This window comes from Ornithodoros turicata, chromosome 4 (assembly GCF_037126465.1).
Source record: "Ornithodoros turicata isolate Travis chromosome 4, ASM3712646v1, whole genome shotgun sequence".
Classification (NCBI taxonomy): domain Eukaryota; kingdom Metazoa; phylum Arthropoda; class Arachnida; order Ixodida; family Argasidae; genus Ornithodoros; species Ornithodoros turicata.
This window is the reverse complement of record NC_088204.1, coordinates 41,850,765-41,873,200: the sequence shown is the minus strand read 5'-3', so window position 1 is coordinate 41,873,200 and position 22,436 is coordinate 41,850,765. Positions and strand designations below refer to the sequence as shown.

The following is a 22,436-nucleotide window of genomic DNA, read 5'->3' as shown; positions in this document are numbered from 1 at the left end:
ATATGCGAGCCAAAAGCTCGCGCCTGGTACGAGGAGGAGGTTACCGCGTGCTTCCTTGTGGACTCTCAGTGTTGCCTGATGTGCCATGGTTGGGTGCAAGCCCCGATGGAATAGTTGAGGGACAGTGCAAACTTATATAAATTAAGTGTACTACACCAAAGACTATTGAGAAGCATGTGTCGCTGTCCGGTCTGTTCAGGAGTGCTTCTTATGACGTTACTGAAACCACTGAAGGTCTGCAACTGCGAAAACATGGAAAGAATAAGTACTACACACAGGTTCAGCTGCAGATGTACTGTTGTGAAATGGTGGCATGCGATTTTGTTGTGTGGACAAATGATGAGGCGTATGTTGTTGAAGTATTATATGATGAATCATCTGTTACTGAAGTTCTTCAGCAGCTAAAAACTGTCTACTTTCATCACTTGTTGCCAGCACTTTCAGACAAGCATGAATAGTATGTTGATGATGCTGCGCCTCATACTAGTAATTTACAATCACGTTTAGATACATGTCTTAGGATTAAGAATAGGGTGTGCATGCAAAAGGGGCAGCATGCATTCTAGTCAGGAAGAATTATACAAGTACTTTATATATGTATTGTGCAGTAAGCAGTGCAACACTTCGTGGCAAATAAAATACTAGTCCTCACACACACCTTTGTCCTTAATCAACGGTGGCTGCAGATTGCAGAGTCCGGCGACAGTTAGCAAGATTTCATCAACAATGTTCCGCTTAGCAAAGACACTTGCTGGTATGTGCCGTAGAATGCGGAAGCATTTCATGCGCCTTATAGACCTCTCGACGTGGATCCTGACTTTTGCAAGGCGACGTGATCCCAGCACTTCACGAGCGCTGAGTTGTTCTTTGCCTCTTTTGAAGCTTGGGAGTGACAGCTTAACCCCGACTGGCAACAGGTCAGATATGGTGAAGCCTCTGTCCGCAAGGACTTCATCGCCAGGTTCAAGGTACTTGAGGACTCCACTGTTTGTCGTAATGAACCGGTCACTGGCACGGCCACCATACGATTTGGACACAAACATTATGAACCCACTTGGGGCTATTGCATGTAGGACTTTCGCCGTATTGTGGGATTTGCAATGGCTGTATGGTCTCTCTGTAAAAATCTCGAAGCAATCCATTATGCAAGTTGTGTTTGGGAAATCTTGAAATGATGCTGGCAGTGTCCTTGCAATGGTCTCTCGTGATAGCCAGAAGACAAAGTATTTCGTCGTCGCTCTTGCCAATGCCCTTATCCAAAACGAGAAAATTTTACTTGCAAATGCAGTAGAGATCTCAAATCTGAACGCAAGGTCTATCAGCAATCACCCCTGTCGCAGTCTGATCAGTGTCAGGAGCAGCTGGTCTTCCAGGAGCATCTTGAAAGGACTCTTCGCCACAGCCGTAGCTGCCGCCACATATGCATCGAATACAGTCTTCGTGAGACCGGTAAAGGATGGAAACTGTGATTCAAGCAAAGCGCCGTAAACAGAACACGTTGTTTGGGTTGCACGGTCACACTTCAAATGAGTCTTAGAGCTGCTGCTGTAGCTATGGTCACTGACGATCTCGTACTGAACAGCCTTGTCAGCTGTTTCCTTTCTTGTGGCACACTTGGAACACCCTGGAGGTCGTTGAGCACTGTCTTCTGCCCTGCTTCTTGCATGACCATCAATGTCATCATTAATCACGTCCTCTGATGGGTGGTCCCTGGAATTTTACCAGTTTGTTGCACTGTTACTGATTTTAAACAAAAACGACTTCTGTTGACATAAAACTTACTTATGTACAGCTGTTAAGAGTCCAGGCTCTGTAGCAGATGATAACAGGTCACAGCCGGATGCTGCGCTGTTGGTGCTTTCATCCTCGGTGTTTCTGAGGCCTGATCCCAGAGATTTTCGCACCAGGACTCTTCGTCCTTTGTGCACAACAGCCTAGAGTACAGTACGTTACAAATGCATGGATTGTCATGTGAAATCAAAATGACCTGAACCGACTTACCGGCGTGGACAAACAGAGTATGGGATATGGATTTGCCTTCGTAGGCCGGCCATCAGGGAAATGGACAGAACACACCTGAGGAATTGTGAATATTTCAGAACAGCCTACGCATGTCAACGAGACTAACGTTGACGTACGCACTGACTTACTCGAGCTGACTTGCTGGGATCAAATCCTTTTCTCTGAAGATCCGCGATCCAGCGCTGACGAAGATCTTCCTTTCCATGGCCCGTTGGAAACGTGTGCATTGAAAAAGGGACGAGACACGGGCAGTCCATGTGCAACAGCGGTGGATGCAAATCGCACCGCGAGTACTTCCAAGCTTTGATGTCACCGTCGCAATTAGTGCATCCAACAACAGAACACGTCTTTCCTGCTTTAAACTCGCTTTTGTTTGACATGATGTTTACGCATGTGGGTCATCAAACCACGCGATTGTAGCCGAAAACCAACCTTACTCACGGCAAGCGCAACACATGCCCAAACAAAATAAAGGCGCTTAATGGCGGAGCTGTTGGAGCGCCACCTCAGGGCGCGTGTTTGAAACAGTCCCGGAAAAGGGTCTCTAATAAGTAAATATTCCTTTTGCAAACTTAACCAAAGCAGCAACCATAAACGGAGCTCCAATTCACACAATGTACCCGAGGTTTTTCATTAGCCATACTGAAAAACCATGAGTCTGTTCATTATGTCACGGCATATGAGGCACTACAAATGGGAAGGGCACACTTTAATTTTAGAAGATTTTAGCTCATAATGAAACAAAACGCAAACTCCAACACCAAAGGTTCTTGTTTAAATTTTCAGAGTCAAAACTGCATACTATTTCTTACAATTTTTTAATATATAGATTAAAAAGCTGTCTATATAGTCACACATTGTATACAATATATTTGTTTGTACATTAATTGCTAAAATTTATCACATCACATTCCGGAGAAGTGGTGACTATCGGTAAGTGTTTAATTAAAATTTGAACTGGTGCAGCAATTTACGAAGTGAGTTGTAGAAAGTGTAATTTCACAGCTTTAGCTGGCTCACTTTGATACGCGAAGGTTTTAAGAACTCTTTCACGATGACAAAGAATTTAATCGAGTGTATTGATATTTTCTAATACTCTATAACATAATGTGAATTCTCCATGACGCGAATAGTAAAAGTTACGAATATTTTTCGAACGAAATTTACTTAAAACTCGAAGAAATGGTCATCCGCGTCGTCGAACCCGTTTCCGGAAGAAAGCAACACGCTCGCGTGCGGTACCGCGTTAACGCGTCGAGCGCAGAATCGCGTTCGGTTTCGGGTACGGCGTTTGGGAAAGGCGGCCCGGCGTGTTGCCGAAACGCATTCGACGATGCGGATGACCATTTCTTCGAGTTTTAAGTAAATTTCGTTCGAAAAATATTCGTAACTTTTACTATTCGCGTCATGGAGAATTCACATTATGTTATAGAGTATATAGAAAATATCAATACACTCGATTAAATTATTTGTCATCGTGAAAGAGTTCTTAAAACCTTCGCGTATCAAAGTGAGCCAGCTAAAGCTGTGAAATTACACTTTCTACAACTCACTTCATAAATTGCTGCACCAGTTCAAATTTTAATTAAACACTTACCGATAGTCACCACTGCTCCGGAATGTGATCTGATAAATTTGAGCAATTAATGTACAAACAAATATATTGTATACAATGTGTGACTATATAGAGACCTTTTTAATCTATATATTAAAAAATTGTAAGAAATAGTACACAGTTTTGACTTTGTAAATTTAAACAAGAACATTTGGTGTTGGAGTTTGCGTTTTGTTTCATTATGAGCTAAAATCTTCTAAAATTAAAGTATGCCCTTCCCATTTGTAGTGCCTCATATGCCGTGACATAATGAACAGACTCATAGTTTTTCAGTATTGCTAATGAAAAACCTCGGGTACATTCTGTGAATTGGAGCTCCGTTTATGGTTGCTGCTTTGGTTAAGTTTGCAAAAGGAATATTTACTTATTATAATTACGTATCTTATGGATAGTGCTCATCTTCATTGTATAGTGGTTAAACATTTCTGATGACAGTTGCGTGATTCGATTCTCCCCAAATCTTATTGGAATTGTGTGCCGCATGTTATGATGATCAGAATTGTAGACTCCGCTAGCGCATCATGCATGTCCATCACTTGCATCGCGTCATTTGATAATAGATTCCTTTTAGTATAGTATCGTCAACTGTCCAATCGTTTGAGAAAATATATACGCTGTGCAATTTAATTCATAAAATAAGCTTTCGCAAAATATTAGTGATCCTATTTGTAAACAAAGATTGATATAACATGCCTCTAAATTTATATTATCGATTCTTCTACAATTCTTTCCATCGGGTGTCGGTGTTGTATAGAGTGTGGTCGTGTAAAAATATATTTGATTGCCAGCGCTGATTCCATGCGAAGATCCTTGTACGTAGTGTCTCCTTAGCAATCTTCAATCTAGTCATAAGCTGTTTTCGTTGCGTTGTGTAGAATACATTACAATGATGACAAAGAATGCAATTATTATTTCAATTATACACTTGTTTATTTCGATAAATTACAGTTCTATTCCAAACTCCGAAGTTATCGTTTGTTGTCTTGATTGATGAATTCCGAAGACATCAAGTAATTTATTCTGATTATTGGGCGCTTGAATCCAGCGTTGATCAACGCAGGTGATATGTTGTCGCTGTGTTTGTATTGCTTCAATAACTTGCACTTTGTTGCGACGAACTTGCGCAGTCTCTTATTGATGTTTCCTTTCTTTGTATGAAGATTCTTGAATGGCGTACAAGATAGTATTAGATGAAAATCGTCCGGTGGTCCACCGCAATTGATATGTTTGTTGATTTTCAATAAGTGATGATACATCAGACCTTGCACGACAATATTGAACTTCTGTTCATTCGACATCATTGCGCGAACTGATAGAAGAAAATAAGTGTGTAGAGGCTCTAGTGGAATATATCACGTGATAAGATTTTTTATGTGCTTTCCATTTCAACCATTAGGTGTAATTTCAACAAATCCATAATGAATCGTGCGATATAGACTGCTTGTGTATGATAATTTGATCTGATCGCTTTCTTGATTAATGCAATGCCCATTGCAATGATTACAATTATGTTTGGTCTAGTGTATTTCAATTCATCGATAGCAAACCTCAAAAACTCCACCATCAATCCAAGTGGTCCTTCCGATGTTGACATGCAAATATTTTTATAACTATTGTAGATTCGGCATACAAGTTCTCGCATCTTGAATTCCATAATTTGCACCATATCTCCGAATACGACCATGTCTAGGACGTATTGAAATGCAGCGATAAATGAATCGTTTCGCGGCTCCTCCTTTTCGAAGCAACTTTTTATCAGGTCCTCCCATGACGTATGGTAACGAGTACAAAATCCGTCCATCTCTTCAATGTATAGCAATTGTCTGTTCTGTTTTGTAGTGTATTGTTTCTATCACTGAATAAACTTGACTTTCACTCGATTGATATTTTGTAAGTTGAGAATAATGATTGCCTAATAGTTGTGTCTGATCTGAAATACATTAAATGCAACGTTTCTCGTTGAGTATTGTTTGCGCCGATAATATTTTCTCGTTCGCTTAGTTAATGTTTCTCTAAAACCAGTTTGCACTGACATAAAAGTATGTTCTTAGATTTTTTGCATGCTATTGTTTTTTGATAGAATTCTTATTGTGTTCTTGAGAGTCGAATAATTCCAATGTCTATTTGCGATCAATAAAAAATTCGTCTCTGTACACCAGTCCTAAGAATATTTCCTTTTGGAGGAAAGAATGTGAAAAAGAGAGAGGATTTCCCCACCCCACAGATTGACAACAGGTTCCTCGCTTTTGGGCTGTATAGATGGAGAGAGTGACCCCACCGGGCTGCATAGAGGGAGAGAGTGACCCCACCGGTTCTCGAGTCTGGTTGTATTGTGTAAAGCATAGCTGTGGTGCGTGTTTGGATAGCTCTGTCAAGGTAATGTTTATAGTGCCTGAGTATGATGAAAATTCTATATTGTTAGCTCGCAAGGTTGATTTTATGATAGTTCAAAAGATATATTATTTCAAATTGTAATGTTTGATAGTTTGTTTCGCTATTATTTTCCTGTGTGTTGTTTACATGTAGGCAAATGCATCGTTCAAAGCGTTTCTCTGCTATTCATCCGTGCATGTTTATCGTTTTGATTGATTCTTTTTCAATTATTTTCCTGCATGTGTCTGTTGTTTACCGATGGTAGATGCACCGTTTAGAGTGTTTCTCTGCTATTCATCCGTGCATGTTTCTTGTTTTGTTCGATTGTTCTTCAACTATTTATCCTTTGTGTACCTCTTGTTTACGTGTTGAATTTTGGCTCTCTATTAGCTGTTGATCTTGTTTCAGTAATATTTTCCTGTGTGTTGTTTACACGTTGGCAGATGCGCCGTTTAGAGTGTTTCTCTGCTATTCAGCGTTAGCTCTGTGCTGTATTAAATTATTCATCATGTGGCGTTCAATGTGTTTCTCTGCTATTCATCCGTGCGTGTTGATCGTTTTGATAGATTCTTTTTCATTTATTTTCCTGCATGTGTCTGTTGTTTATGTGATGGGTTTTGGTTCTCTATTAGCTGTTGATCGTTTTGTTTCTCATTATTTCCGTATGTCTATGCTGTTTACTTAATAAGAAATTGATTAATTGTGTAATGTTGGAATTTATCTTCCCTAATGCGCCCGAAAATGTTCATAACTGTCAGGCGTACGCCTCTCGTCTTCAACAAATCAGGGTAGATATTATTAGAGCTGATTGTTGGCTAGGAGCGTGCTATGCAGTGAAGTTCATTTTTTAATATATTTTCTGTGTTGAATTCATAAAACAAAGTAAGGTTTGTAGTGTCTCTTAGAATGAAAATTGTATGTGGAAGTCACGAGGATGATTTTATGATAGTTAACCTGATAGATTATTCTCCTCCTCTGTTGTTTTGATTAACCAATGTAGTGTTATAGATTTTATTTCCTCATATGTTCGTGTCCCATGGTCTTCCAAGTTCTCTGCTGTTCACATACATATATCGGCACTTGTAATTAAAGCTCCAGTATGGTGGTCACGTATAATAATGTTCGACTTTTTGTAATAACACTTTTACTTTTGATTGTAATCATATTGATTAAAAATATCTTTTTTGATTAAATGTGTCATAATGGAATATTATCTATTGTTCTTGAAGTTGCATATTAGAACTTTGTAATTAAAACTCCGCTATGGTGCTCATTATAGACTTTTTATAATAATACTTTTAATTTTGATACACGCACCACCTGAAAAAAAATTGCGAACGAAGTCGTCCCAGGGTGAAAAATCGCCAAAGATGTAGCCTGATGTTGTCAGTTTGCATGTCCCTACTTGCGCGCCGCATGAAAAAATGCGAATGAAGTCGGCCCAGGCTGAAAAATAGCCAAAGAAGTCAGCCCAGTGTGTACAATCATAAGTGTACGCTCAGCTCTTCAGCCAGCTGGTAAACACATGGACAGCCCCTCACCTGCGCACCACCCACCACGCGCTGAAAAAAATCGCTAGAGAAGTCGGCCCATACGGAAAAATCGCCAAAGAAGTCGGCCCAGGGCGCACCGAGCCCGTTGGCCTGATTGTAAGCACCCGGACAGTCCCTCACCTGCGCACCACCCACCACGCGCTGGAAAAAATAATAAAAAATCACTAGAGAAATCGGTCCAGCTATTGCTCGGACATTTTGGTGCACGGACACTTTGGTGCACGGACGCCTCGGTGCACGCACACCTCGGTGCACGGACACTTCGGTGCAAAAGTTACATATCAGAACTTTGTAATTAAAACTCCACTATGGTTGTCATGTTAGAGTTTTTATAATAAAACTTTTAATTTTGATTGTAATTGTATTGATTAAAAATATCTTCTTTGATTAAAAAATGTGCTACTCCTTCTGCTTAATTGAAAACTTGCGTGATTATCACTAATAAAATACCGCTTCAATGCTATTGCTTCAGATTTTTTGGCTGAGTTTTCCTCCTTCACACAGAGTCATAACATAATTCTCGACACTAATGACTTTGATAAATATATTTTCACATGTACTTTTGTGTATGGCTATCCTTTGCATGTAAACAGCCTACTGCACACCCGTTGTAGTGGGGAAAAATTACGATTGAAATCGACACAGATTGAAAAATGACGAAAGAAGTCGGCCTAGGCTGAAAAATGTGAGCGAGTAAGCGCTCATGCAACCCTCCGGCCACGCTCCACCCACCGCAGCAGCCATCCACCCGAGCGCCGCCTGTCGCGCACGGGAAAAAAATCGGCACAGATTGAAAAATGACGAAAGAAGTTGGCCCAGGCTGAAAAATGTGAGAGGGCAAACGCGCACGCAGCCCTCCCCTCGCCGATAAGCGCGCTGACAACCCTCCGCACACGTGCCGCGCAGGGAAAATACGCGCAGGGCTCAGGGGCAGGGCCCAGGGGTCCATGTTTCTAACTGGACCTGATTGAGCCTGGGCCAGACTCCATACTACTCATTTCCGCGGCTTATGCTTCACAGGAAGTTTTGTGGCTGCGTCCATTGTTGGAAGATTTCGGACTAGTCATTGATCAACCGACACCTATGTTCGAGGATAATCAGGGCTGCATTAAGCTTGCCCTTAGTGAAGGGATCAACACCAGGACAAAGCACATCGATGTCCGTCACCATCACTTACGTGATCTAGTAGCACGCAACATCATCAACTTTCAGTACCGCGAGTCCGCTGACAACATCGCGGACGCTTTGACGAAACCTTTACCACGACCGAGACTGGAAGCGTTAAAGCTCAGCTACGCCGATTTTCGAGTGTTACGGAATGGAATGGTACTCACACGATGTGTTCATAAGGGAACACTGATTATGTATGCAAAATAGTTATCCCAAACTCCTCGCGGTTTTCCGAAAAAGTGAATTTTTAGTTTCACTGACATCCCGTCTTGTGGCCCGCAAACCCTGTGTCGACGACACATTCGTGGTCTGCCCGTGCTCCGGCTTGGCATGACTTTTGGCTTGGTTTCTTCCGCCAAGCCGGCCAGTTTCTTCTGCCGAGCCGTCTGCTGTGCAGATTCACATAGGGGAAGTGATAAACAGTTCGCTATTAGGGAACCAGTATATTTCTGGACCTCACTAAACCCAAGAGGAACGTGAGTTTTGCTTCCTTCGACTGCAAAGCATTTGCTAGGCCAGTACAGACTTCCTGGTGTGGTTGGTGTTCTGTGCTGCGTGCCGAGAATGCGTGAGCGTTTTGCTCCCGCCTGCAAGAACACTTCAGCATGCAGTTCCAGTGTTTCAAACCACAATTTTCCAAAAGACGAAAAAGAAATCTATTGACTGCAACAATCGGTTACAACTTCGACTGTGTGCCACCTTCGAAAGCAGCGATTTGATCAATTCATCTGGCTCATACGAATGTTACGGAAGCAATGCGCAACTTCTTTCACAAGAAGCCGAAGATGTCTCGTCCGGGATGCTGTGCCAACCTTATCTGCAGCAGGAGATTGCAGGGGCAGGACTGGGCAGCAGATAAAGGTAAGATGCGTAATGTTAGACAAGTCAGTCATGCGGTGCAAATTGCATCACGTAGAAGAGAAAAATACGCTATCTGTCAGTTACTGCTTCATCCTTTAGAGATTACGCCCCAGCGGGTGTATTCTCAGTACAGATTTGGAATTGCCTTATTTGTTAAATGATTTCGCTGGCACCACCGAAAAGCTTGCACTCCTCGTCTCAACTATCAACGTCTGGGGTTCAAGGTGGAGGCTGTCACCAGTGCCAACCAGACGCCCCTTCAAAGTTCATCTGTTTTTGTTGACGGAACAGTGACACCTGGTACTGAAACATTTCATTTTCCGATTAATCAAGTGCATTCCATCACTTGTGCTCGACTTCTTGTGTTCGTATACCCTTGCTGTTGCTCGCTAGCTTATAGCAACCATGCCTGAGGTGCCAGCGCTTTCAGAGTACATTTAAGCAGTATCATCGTATCATATGCACGGCAGCACATCTTGTGTATTTTGAGTAAGGTATAAATTCAGTGTTGGCTCAGCTGTTGTATTTTGGTCACAAATAAGGTGTCCTTCCAGAGCGCTCAAGGGCAGTTCAAGCAGTTTCATGCGTGCAACAGCACATACTTTTTCTCAGTTTTGACTAAGGTAAATCGAAATCTTCCAGTTGATGTCTTTCGGTCATAAATTATGTTTTTCAAGACATTCAAACAGCATCATGTGTGCAACAGTACATACTTTTTCTCAGGTGAAGTAAGGTAAATCTGTCTGCCGTGGTGTTCTGGCAGTGCAGCAGAAGCTTTTGTTGAATTCAAGTGGTATCATGTATACAAAAACTTGTTTTATGCCTTTCTGTAGCTGCTGTACTAATATTGTGAGTACAGAGACATTCCTGCAGAACATATCGGAGCATCTTGTGTGCTATTGTTTGTATCATCTGCAGCAGTATATTGATAATGTTAATTCTTCAATGACTTCAGCTAACATTTACGTTCTTACTTCCAGGTAAAGCTGTCACGCAGATGCCCTACCCCTTGGTATGCATAGTTCAAGATTGTACCGAAAAAATCCACCTGGAGCATTATTCTTCAATTGGCATTACTATCACAACACACCACATACTGCATGTCTATGGTGCGTGTACAATGCATCAAACCTATTCTCAGGTACAGGCCAGCTGGTACGCAATTACAACATGAAACAACTGACACAGAGACCGTAAAGTCATGCCTTTTCCTCCGCGCCTTGGGTTTCATGTTATTATCCTCACATGCAGATCAATTTGCCTGTGCTGTGCAGCATGAGCAAAAGCATATATTGTTTGTGGTCACATGACATGGAACACAAATACAGTGAAACCTTCCTATGTTGGACACCCGCGGTGCAGCCGAAGCGTCTCCTACTTATAGAGGCGTCCGAGTTACAGAATATGACGGCAACAAAAAATGGAAGAGATCATAGCTGTGAGAAATGCCCCACTTCTTCAATTTAAGGTCCTTAGCGGTACCTGGTGGTGGTTCCTGGTAGTGGTACCTCTACCCACTCTTCACTGATAATTATTACTGATTTTAGTATATTGAATTCCGTTCAGATTCTACTCAATGGCATTACCTCTAGAGCTTTTCGAGCAGCAAGGACTTGTCTCTGAAGCGTCAGCCCACTTCTCATAGCTTTGGTGCAGTGTTTGTTCAAAGGCTCTAGACAAACTGAAGACAAGTGTTCACATAAAGAATTACAATGTAGGCTGACAGCACTTGTTTTTTTTACTCTAAAAACTAAAGCAACAAAATGCTGAGACCAGTATAGGGGAAAAAGGGGGCAAAAGTCAAGGCCACTGGCTCATTTTGGGACTTTTTGGTGCAATGATGGGCCGATATTGAGGTAATTTGACCAGGGTTTTGTCCGACTTTGCAGGGAAAACCCTATCCTACTTCCAAGATAGGGAGGTGTTCGACATAGAGAATTTCGTCCCCATGTAGTTTCAATGGGAGCCTGCCCGTGCAATGAAATCATGGGGAGTTGTCCGAGGTAGGGAGGTGTCCGACTTTGGAGGTTTTACTGTACTATAGAGCATTCTACATCATGTAGTCTAACAGTTGTTCACGTTTGGATATTTTAACCATGGAATTTACCCTGCATGCACCGTACCATGTTCAAACACGAACAACTGCTAGAGAGCAGCATGTACTGTTTCTGTATAGCACTTATGGCTTGCGTCCTGTGATCGGAAACAGTGGTGTCTTTTTTTCTGCTACAACCAGTAAACTACAATAAAGATTTAGAAATACTGTGTCATACCATAAAGCACTATGGGAAATGGCAGTTTGAAAAACTGGAGAAGACTGTCATTAGAATGGGGGACATGTTCTACGGTGAAATTTTTTACAGTGTGTGCTGTACCACGTAATGCACTGCAGGCCTACCACAGTATGGTAACGCTCTGAATACTGATTTGCTCAAAAAAGGAATGTGTGCATTTCTTGTACTAACTTCCCCTTATGCAAGGTTGTAGAAAAATGTTTTCAGCTAATGGGGAGGGAGAGGACATCATTCTGGAGTCTCGTTGACCTACAATGTGTCGTGTGTGAAGGTCATTTTGAAGAGTGTAGGTGGTACAAGACTGTGTTCCCACATTCTTGGCAGTGTTGACTAATAACCATAGTAAAGTAGAGGGTACATTTGTTGCTTCATATATTTGTCTCATGGCAAAGTATGTAGAGATACATCTGTCTCAACATGCAGGTGACAAAACTACTTTTTATGCCTAAACTATGACAAATAGTTGTCTGTTCAGCACCACTAATCATGTGCCAGCCTCCATGACATGTCTGTGACATTCCAAAGTGATTAACATGTCCCATAGATGTGTGCAATGCTGAAGATGACTGTGTACCTTCTATGGGTTCTTGATTCAAGAAAAGTACTGTGTGATTTGCTAACAGCGCCTGGCTGTACCTTCACAATTCTACATAAAAATATGTAAAGTTTGCCGAAGGAAACATCATGAAGGTCCATAACGAAAAACCCTGAGACGAGGGATAGGAAGGGACATACACAATGTCTCAACATAGCGTGTTTATGTCCCTTCTTGTATCTCCTCTTCAGGTCTCGCCATCATGGACACTATCACCAGCTCGCTTGCTGTTGAACCGTTCTTTCAACGATAAGGGTCACTTTCATGGACTGGATGGCAGCCAACATGCTGTTAATAAAAAGAATGGAAGGAGCTCAATATGATCCTTAGGCTGTGCATGGGCATTGCTTTCTGACAAATGGTGACTTAGAATTTCAGGACAGTGCCTGCAGTGGTAGCATTCTTGTGTTCTCACCCTTGACGCCCATTGTGTGTCATCGGTCACCTGTAATCTGCTAATATGCACATAGCTAAAACAAAGTATATTTGTGTTTCTTTGAATACAGTTGGTACAGCACATTGTTTTTTACATGTTCTTTGGAAAATATAAATAAAAAATTCTCTACTCTACAAGTCTCCTGTCAGCTCTACAGAGCAGCTTCGAATTTCACTAGAAGCCCCGTGTGAAACCTAGACCAAACTAGTGGTGAAGGTCCATATAGGTAATAGATAGATACTATTATTATTATTAAATCATAGGTCAGGCTTAGGTCCTGGTTGGTAGCAACGCATTTGAATCTTATTAAAAATTGGTGCAGGAGGTGACCAACATCACTAAATACACCAACTGACTCTCACAAATTTTGTGGTGTTATACTTTTGAAACAACATTAATACGCTGCAGTGGTCTTTTCTCCTTTGTTCCCTTTAACCTAGAAATATTAGGTCTTCGGCATCACCAGCCTTAGTTTCTGAGCATGCAGTTATTTACGTTGAGCACTGCAGTTTCATATTTGTTTGTATGGACAAGCAAGCCCGCTTCCCCATTTTGATAAGAGTCTTTCAGCTTTGACAGGGCATTTGTGGACAAGGAAAACACTTGGACTATTGTATATTTTGCTATGAAGTGCACCGTACAAGGCAGAGGACATCATCAACCATTTCTACCAAGGTTATTAAATTTGTGATAAAGTACATATACCTTTTGTCACTGACTAATTTGGTGGCAAAGTTACTTGAGTGGCAGTTGTGCAATTTTAAGCACATGTTTTTAAAAAAATAGGATATGGGAAGTGCTGACTGGTTGAACATGTGGAGTACCCAATATAATAATTGGGGGTTTACGTCGCCAGACAACTGAGTGTGGAATACACAGCACAGTGTAATGTTCCTTATTCTGGCAATGTTAGCATGGTTCAAGAAGTGGGAAATGTTGCACTACCCTTAATTTTATTTATTTATTTAACTGGTACTGTTAACCCTGTACTAGGGTTGTCACAGGAGAGGTACAGAAAAGTCAAAACATAGCACTCAACAATTCACAGCCATGCATCTAGCTGTTTTTTAAAAACACTAATGGAATTAATGCTAAGCAAAGAAATAGGTAGCGAATTCCACTCTTCCACCGTTTTAACGAAGAACGAGTTCTTGAAGCAATCAATTTTACTTTGGAACGGGATGGCTTGCATACTATGTGAGGAGCGCAGCTCTCTAACAGCTCGTCGCCTAATATAGGGAGAGGTGTCAAGTTTAAAGTGACCATTGTATAACATAAAATAAGTAGAGAGACGATTGAATGTTCTGCGTACTTGCAATGGTTTTAGGTGAGCCCTGAGCAGTAGCTGCGTTACGGATTGCCTTCTGTCATAGTTTGCGTAAATGAATCTGACCGCCATTCTCTGGACGCGCTCCAATTTCTCAATGTCCTTCTTTCTATAGGGATCCCACACCACAGAGGCGTATTCTAATGTTGGTAGTATGGTCGTCCTATATGCCATGAGTTTTACTTTCCATGGCGCGTTGTAAAGTTTCCCTTTAAGGATTCGAAGCTTATGACAAGCTGTACTAGTAATATTAGTAATATGTCTTCCCCACTGCATATGAGCTGTCATGGTTACTCCTAAGTATTTGAAGTGTTCAACCTCTCGGAGCACGTGCTCCTGCAAAACGTAGTCATATCTGAGCGGCAGTGTCTTGTTTGTTACGTGGCAAACAATACTTTTCCCTGTATTAATTTCCATTTTCCACTTGTGACACCAATCATTAATACGTTCCAGGGCCACTGCTAGCTGAGCCTGGTCTTCGTGATTGTTTATTTTGGTGTATAGTAAGCAGTCATCTGCAAAAAGTCTCACACGGATACTGCTGGGGACATCGAAAGATATGTCATTAATATATAAAAGAAATAGCAAAGGACCCAGTACTGAGCCTTGGGGGACACCTGAACTAACGTCGCACACGCTGGAAGAGTGGTTCTCTAACACAACATATTGTTTTCTATTTAACAAAAATGAAGCAATCCACTTAATAACTCTCCCATTTATGCCGTACATTTCTAATTTTGACAATAGTAACGTATGTGAGACTTTGTCAAAAGCTTTGGCAAAGTCAATACATATAACATCAATCTGGCCTTTCTTATTTAAAATCTCACATAAGTCGTGGACAGTTTCCATCAATTGTGTTACAGTAGACAACCTGCTACGAAAACCATGCTGGTATTCATACAATAAATCATGATCTTCCAAAAATGATATTATGCTCTTAGAAAGTACATGCTCCATCACTTTACAACAAACGGAAGTCAGAGATATAGGACGATAATTATTTACACAAGTACTATTTCCACTCTTAAACATAGGAACAACCCTGGCCATTAGCCAATCATTTGGCAATTGACCCTTTTCAAGCGATTTTGAAAAAATGATAAACAAGTAATAAGACACCCATTCAGCATATCTTTTTAGAAACTCAGTAGGAATATTGTCTGTTCCATAAGACTTCCTGGGATCAAGTTTAAGCAGTAGGTTCAATATGCCTTCCCTCGTTATTATCACGTCAGGCATTGAGTACGGACTGTAGCAAGGCTCAGCAGAGCCCACGTGGTGGTCGTCGACTGTAAAAACCGACTGGAAGTGCCGATTAAATTCGTTCGCGATCTTCAGTCTGTCTTCACACATTTCTCCTTCAATTTTAATATGGTCAATTTTATCATTTTTCTGATTAATGTATTGCCAAAACTTCCTAGGGGAGTTTTGCATAAACGCGGGCAGCGACACATTGAAAAACCTTTCTTTAGATTCGCGTACTTTGCGATATAACAACGCGCCTAATCCTTGAAGTCTTTGCTGGACATTATTCCTAGACCTGCGTATCCTGCTAATTTTCCGCTTGATGCGTATGATGTCCCGGTTAATCCACGGGTTGCTCCGTCTTACTCTCTTTTTGCGCATGGGGACATATGTGGCTGTACATGTCAAGACCAAGTCGCGGAAGAAGACCCAAAGGTCCTCTACGCAAGTCGTTTGAGACATTCTCTCAAAAGCATCCAAGGAAGTCTCAAGGCGGTCCATAATGCTGACATCATCTGCTCGCGAAAACAATGATACTACCGCCGTTTCAAATCTTTTGACATGAACAGCGGGTGACACTTCTATGAGCACAGCCTTATGATCAGAAAGACCATCTACCACTTTAACATCACAATCTGAAAGACTTTCATGAATAAAGGCTAAATCTAGAATTGAGGAAGAAGTAGGGGTCACACGTGTAGGTTCATTAACTATTTGCCTAAGGTTATATTTCATCATAATTTGTAATAGTAGTTAACTACTCTCTACCTCCGTATGCCCAACACTATAGTCACTCCAACAAATATGAGGGAGGTTTAAGTCACCAAGAAGCAGTACACGCGACCTGTATTTGACGTGTTTGGCTAGAAAGGTGTCGACATCTTGTAAGAAGGAGGGCGGCGCTTGCGGACGTCTATAAATTACTCCTACTGTGTACGTTCTATCACCGTGATGAATCCTACAAAACAAAGTGTCTACTGGAAAATCATCCTGAATGAGTTCGCACCTGACATTATACCGTGTTATTACTGCGACGCCCCCTCCGCGAGTCGTTCTATCATGGCGATACATCTTGTACGATGGGGGTATGACGTTCTCGTCTGGTATGTCAGCGGAAAGCCAAGTCTCCGTGACAACAGTAAAAATGGGATCATAAAGCATCAGTATGCATTCCAATGATAAGTTTTTATTAAGTAAGCTGCGTGCATTCAAGCTCAATATAATAGATAACTGATCTTCCGATTTGTCCACGTGTCAATCCTTCCTTTGGCCTTTTAACGGCACGGGTTTATTTTCCTCAGCGTTCCAGACGAACATTTCGCCGTTGATTCGTATCTTATCATGGAGTAAGGTAACCTTCTTGCCAGCTTTCCGACTCTCAGCAAAACTATCCCACAGAAGCCGCCTTTTCCGTAGCGTGGCTTGAGAGTAGTCGTCAGACACTCTTACACTGGTGCCTTTCAGCTTCTTTGCGTTCTGTAGAATCACTAGCTTCTCGTTGAAGTCGTAAAACCTCACAATAACTGGCCTGAGCTTGTTGGGCCGTTTTTGCCCGATACGATGAATCCTTTCAACAGATCTTACAGCGACCTCTAGTTTTACTTTAAAAATATCTTCCACAATCAACTGAAGTAAATCTTCATTTGCATCCTTTTCTTCTACACCAAAGACCACCAAATTGTTGCGTCTGGCACGGTCTTCCATGTCTATCATTTTGTCTTTGTTCTCCCTCAATTCCACTTTCATGTCCGAGATAATTCTTTCCAGCTTTGCCACCTTTTCGCTACATTGCCTCACAGACTCTGCAGTTTTCTCCACGGCACAGATTCTAGTTGCTAACTCTCGTATGCTACTGTCCATACGCTCTTGGTTTCTTTTAATATCTTTTATATCAGATGCCATTTCCTCTAGTTTATCTGATATCTTAGCAAACACATCTTCAATTTCTGAGGTGGGCCCGGGGTTTAACTCCACATCTCCGGACAATGCAGTGTGTATAATACACCCCCATGAATCTAAGACAATTGCTTGCAAAAGCCCGGGGCACGGGAACACCACATTAAAAGGACCATAACTACTGGTATATAGGTAATCAGTAGGCTTACTAACCTTCATAAAAATATGATTGGGTTAGGCATGTTGTCGGTAGTGGTGCCACCGTGCCCTCTGATGTGTTCCTGGCCAGTGAAGTCTTTTATAGCTGATGGCAGTGCCGTTTCCCTGCGGTGATTGGTGATGATCGCGCTTGGGTCGACAGTTGACATTGTTTTGAAGAAAATCCGGTTTGAGGGATCCAAGGTCTCGTTGCTTTCATACAGGATCACTGGTTGCTGCATTCCTTTGATACGGTGAGCGCCGGTACTTGACAGGAGTAGTAGCACCTTCATAAAAAAATATGATTGGGTTAGGCATGTTGTCGGTAGTGGTGCCACCGTGCCCTCTGATGTGTTCCTGGCCAGTGAAGTCTTTTATAGCTGATGGCAGTGCCGTTTCCCTGCGGTGATTGGTGATGATCGCGCTTGGGTCGACAGTTGACATTGTTTTGAAGAAAATCCGGTTTGAGGGATCCAAGGTCTCGTTGCTTTCATACAGGATCACTGGTTGCTGCATTCCTTTGATACGGTGAGCGCCGGTACTTGACAGTAGTAGTAGCACCTTCATAAAAAATATGATTGGGTTAGGCATGTTGTCGGTAGTGGTGCCACCGTGCCCTCATAATTTATTAATAATTTAATAATTAATAATTTAATAACATCTGTTGGGCCCAGCAAACAGGATACACATACCCTGATCTGAAGACACTATGCCTAACTCAAAAGCAATATGAGATCGACCCGTACGTGTTTATTTGCGAAACTATTATGAATGAAATATGGCCTGTGTGGTATAGAACAATGCGCACACTCAAGTAAACATGCAAAAAATACGTATAAGGGCTCTCGACCTACATGCCGCGATGCGCTCTACGAGATAAACAACACACTACAAAACTACATCCAACACTTTTTGTGCGGGGCAGCTCTAATGAGCACTTTCATATAACCGACGAATGATTCAACGAATGCAGTTCGAGTGGTCACAATACATTCCTACGTCGTTCATTGCAGTCGCGCTATGATGCTGCACAATATATGTATCTCGTGTAACAAGCCTGGCAATCGCACGATGTGCATGGGCAGAAATACGGCCTTCTTTCTTTGAAGACCAGTCCTCTGCAGGTATATTCTCAAACAATCACCAAGTCTCACGTTGTTGCTCAATCGCTCCCATTCCAGCACTTGTTGTAAAAGCAGCAAACGGGTTGACGTGAATGGCAGCTGAATGGTTGAACTGCGAAGTTCTCGAGCACATAATCACAATTTCACGCCGAAAATGATGTTGAGGTGAGTTCGCGGTTGTTGTTTCAATCGTTCAATAGGTCTCAGGATTACCTCGGACGAAACGCTCATCGTAGCCGGCGGCCATAACTGGATTTCCTCGCAAACGGGAGAAGACGCTAGGGAAGTCAGAGAAAGCCTCAGCTTTCATCCAATCAGACGCACGATTCTCTATCTACGTAGATGGAGCAGGTTTATCCCATCTACGTCACAAAAATGGCTGCGCCCATGGCTTGTTTTGGTTTCTTTGATGAATTAATTTTCGTAATAGGAAGACAAAATTGAGAAACGAAGGTGCGTTTCGGGGGCAGTTGGATATGCTCGTTCTGAATATCACAACCGTTTCAACACATCGGGAAATCGGCGTAGCTGACCTTTAAGGCAACGGATGGGACTCATCAAGGAATGACCCGTCGGGGGGGGGGGGGGGGGGTGTTAGAAGAAGTCGACATGCTAACCTCGTTGCGTGTGCACCCGTTCTGGCGCACCTGCCCCACTTTCGGAATAAACCCGTCCCGAGCACACGCACTGTTGCTGGCTCCCACGTTTACTGCTTTCTCACATATACTCCATTTGCGACGAGCACAGCGAAGCGTTATTAAATACATTTGTTGTGACTTTTAAAAGACTTACAACGAACGAAGTAGCACACTGTAAAGGGCATCCGAACTACCTTTCCGTGACTTCGTTATTACTATTGCGGGTGCTGTGAATTTACTGCCTACCATTTACCACTTTGATACTGCTGGTGGCCCACACCACATGTTGGTATCGTATATTTTAAAAGGGTGATGTTCTGTGCTTTAGGGTTTAATATTTCATTCACTGTGATCGCAGCGAAGCATGATTACCGTATTTTCACGCGTATAAGCCGCACCGCAGATAAGCCGCAGGACGCGTTTTTAGGAATGTTTTGAAAATTTTCCGGCAGATAAGCCGCACTCGCAGATAAGCCGCGGGCAATACGAGACGACTCCTATGTGCGACAAAGGAGACCTTAGAGTAATGCCATAAACCCTGTGGTCCATACTCCGGGATCGGCATAGTGTACAACAAAGGAGGTCAGTTCTAGAGTTCTACCAAGATCGGATTGTGCCCTTGTTGGGCGCTTTTCATGTATTGATGGGTCAGTGGCCTTCCAGAAGGCATGAATCACTGTCACCACTTTCGTTAAAGCTGCATGGGGCAATCTACTCTAATGTGGACCCATCCCTGTTAGGCACCGTTCGTGCATCCATCCCTGTTAGGCACCGTTCGTGCATCAGCAGGGCAGTGCTATTCCAGAGACACTGTCGACTCTTTCGTTAAAATCAGTGTATGGGGAAAATACCTGACAAAAAAATAGTCATCAGATCAGCCGCACCGGTGGATAAGCCGCACAGCGCCCATGAGGAAAAAAATCGCGCATAAGCCGCGGCTAATACGCGTGAAATTACGGTATATCGTTAGTTGTCACTTTTAAAAGATTGTTACAACAAGGCGAGTAGCGCACTTTAAAGGGCACCTGTACTCCGTTTCCGTGACTTCGTTATTGCCATTTGCGGGTGCTGTGAACCATATGTAAAATTTGCTGCCTGCCCCCTTTGGTACCCGTAGCCCACATGTTGGTATCGTGCATTTTAAAGGGGTGCTTCCTTGCTATCAGCTTTTCATTCACTAATATAAGCTACTAAAAACAATCCCTCGTATCGCCGGTTCCAAAGCCATAACGATAACAAATAACGTTCCAAATCTCAATGGGATTGTAGCACGGGTGGCCACAAATTTCTTAAAAAGCAGCACCGGGCCTCTTTAATATGGACCAATGCCCTGTTATCGCTGGTTCCAAAGCCACAATGATAACAAAAAGAACGTTTTTACCTTCACAGGGACTGCAGCTACGGTGGCCAGTGACGGTGAAAGTCCGCAAAAAATAACACCGGAACCCTTTAATATGGACCGATGCCCTCGTATATCGCTGGTTCCAAGGTCCTATAACAAAAACATTTTAAACTTCACAGGTATTGCAGCACCGGTAGCCGCAAGATTTTCAAAAGCAAAATTGTACCAAATGGTAGCACGGCAAGACTGGGCGTTGAAGCGTGTGAAATGCCCAATTCAATACGTCATTATATCCAACAACTTCAAGCAGATGATACACATTGTTCGAAACAGTCAACATACGTGGCAATCCCACTGTAATACGAACTGCAGCTCAACTTCCCACTTGCTGCAAACAGCCGCCATCTTGCTTCGCGATGCCAATGCCAATCGGTCGAACCGACTCAGAGCGTAGTCGTTTGAGCGAAATCACGCGTCCTACAACTAATGCGCACGCGCGACACTCGGATCGGACATTTCATTCGGGCTAAAATGTCGCTGGTTCCTCTAATGAGAACGGAACTGCGGCAGGTCAAGTAAAAAGTACAGTGTTTGATAGGAAGGGATGTGTCTAGCTGTAGTGTAACGCAAGGTGCAAGCAGTGTGAGTTGCTGAGGCGTATGTCCGTCACCGTCACGAAACTCTTTCGCTCCTTTGTACTATAGGAGCGGGTTGGAAATTTTTTGTTCACACACTATTGCAATCCCAAAGAAGGCTTCTAAGGATGTTTGGTATTGGCAGTTCAGTGGGACTGCCGGGGTCCTTCAGCAAGACGGGCAAGAGGGGCGTAGCACCTGTTCTTCGTTTTTAGTGCTACGCAGTGTTTCTTTTTCTTTTTGTAAAGCTATGTAACATGGATCAGTAAGAAATGAAAAAAGCAAAATGAGAGAGAAGTAACATCAGTGGTGGATATTGCACCGGATAATCTGTAACGCTCACCGGATGAATTTAGTGACCTCCGGGATACATTATTATAGGATAAACGCCTGTAAACTGTTTAAAGCTCAGCTCCGCCGATTTTCGACTGCGACAGAATGGAGCCATGCTTGGGCTGTGCGTTCGTTTCCGCACAGGGAGCATACATGTGAAAAATTTTCACCCATTTGTTTGTAGTTTTTAAGAAAACATTTTTTTAAATTTACCTGGCACGGCGGTCCTGTGGTCGGCAAACCCTGACCAATCCCGGCTTCGTCCTGGCTTAGCCGCGCTCGTGGCTTGGCTAACGCCAAATCGTCGATGCGATGGCGGAGACTTATGGGCGAAGGTGAATGTTTTGGGTGTGTTCCGTGATAATTGCAGTCGTTAATAGCCTCAAAGATAGTTTTGCCGGTCTTCTTTAACAAGCCTTACAGGATGGCCTCGTTGTGCAACGACGGCCGTCGTGAGCGGACATTCTGTGCGCGCACTGTGCTTCATGCTACCAACAAGACCTAACACCTAACGTGTGACGTACTCGTACGCATTCTCAATAGCTTTGGCAGCGCACTATGCGCGGACTTGCTGCGCGTGCAGAAAGCACCACCAAAGCTATTGAGAACGAGAACGAGTACGTGCTCGAAGACGAAGTATTTCTTATAAGAAACATGATAAAACGGTGCGGTGGTCCCCGATAGCTCGTGACAGCTATTTCAGAACGATACAGCGGCCACGACGGAGTGTAAACACAAACTGGTTGCGAGGCAGAGCTGGCTAGGTGTGGCTATCC

At 42.7% G+C, this 22,436-nt stretch overlaps 1 protein-coding gene and 1 pseudogene across 1 annotated transcript in view; one reads left to right on the top strand and one right to left on the bottom strand.

Annotated features, from left to right (window-relative positions):
- The window catches only part of LOC135392378 (uncharacterized), a 322,651-nt gene that overhangs the window by 297,001 nt on the left and 3,214 nt on the right, over nucleotides 1-22,436 (top strand). The window lies entirely within an intron of this gene.
- LOC135390493 (uncharacterized) lies at nucleotides 642-1,379 on the bottom strand (annotated as a pseudogene).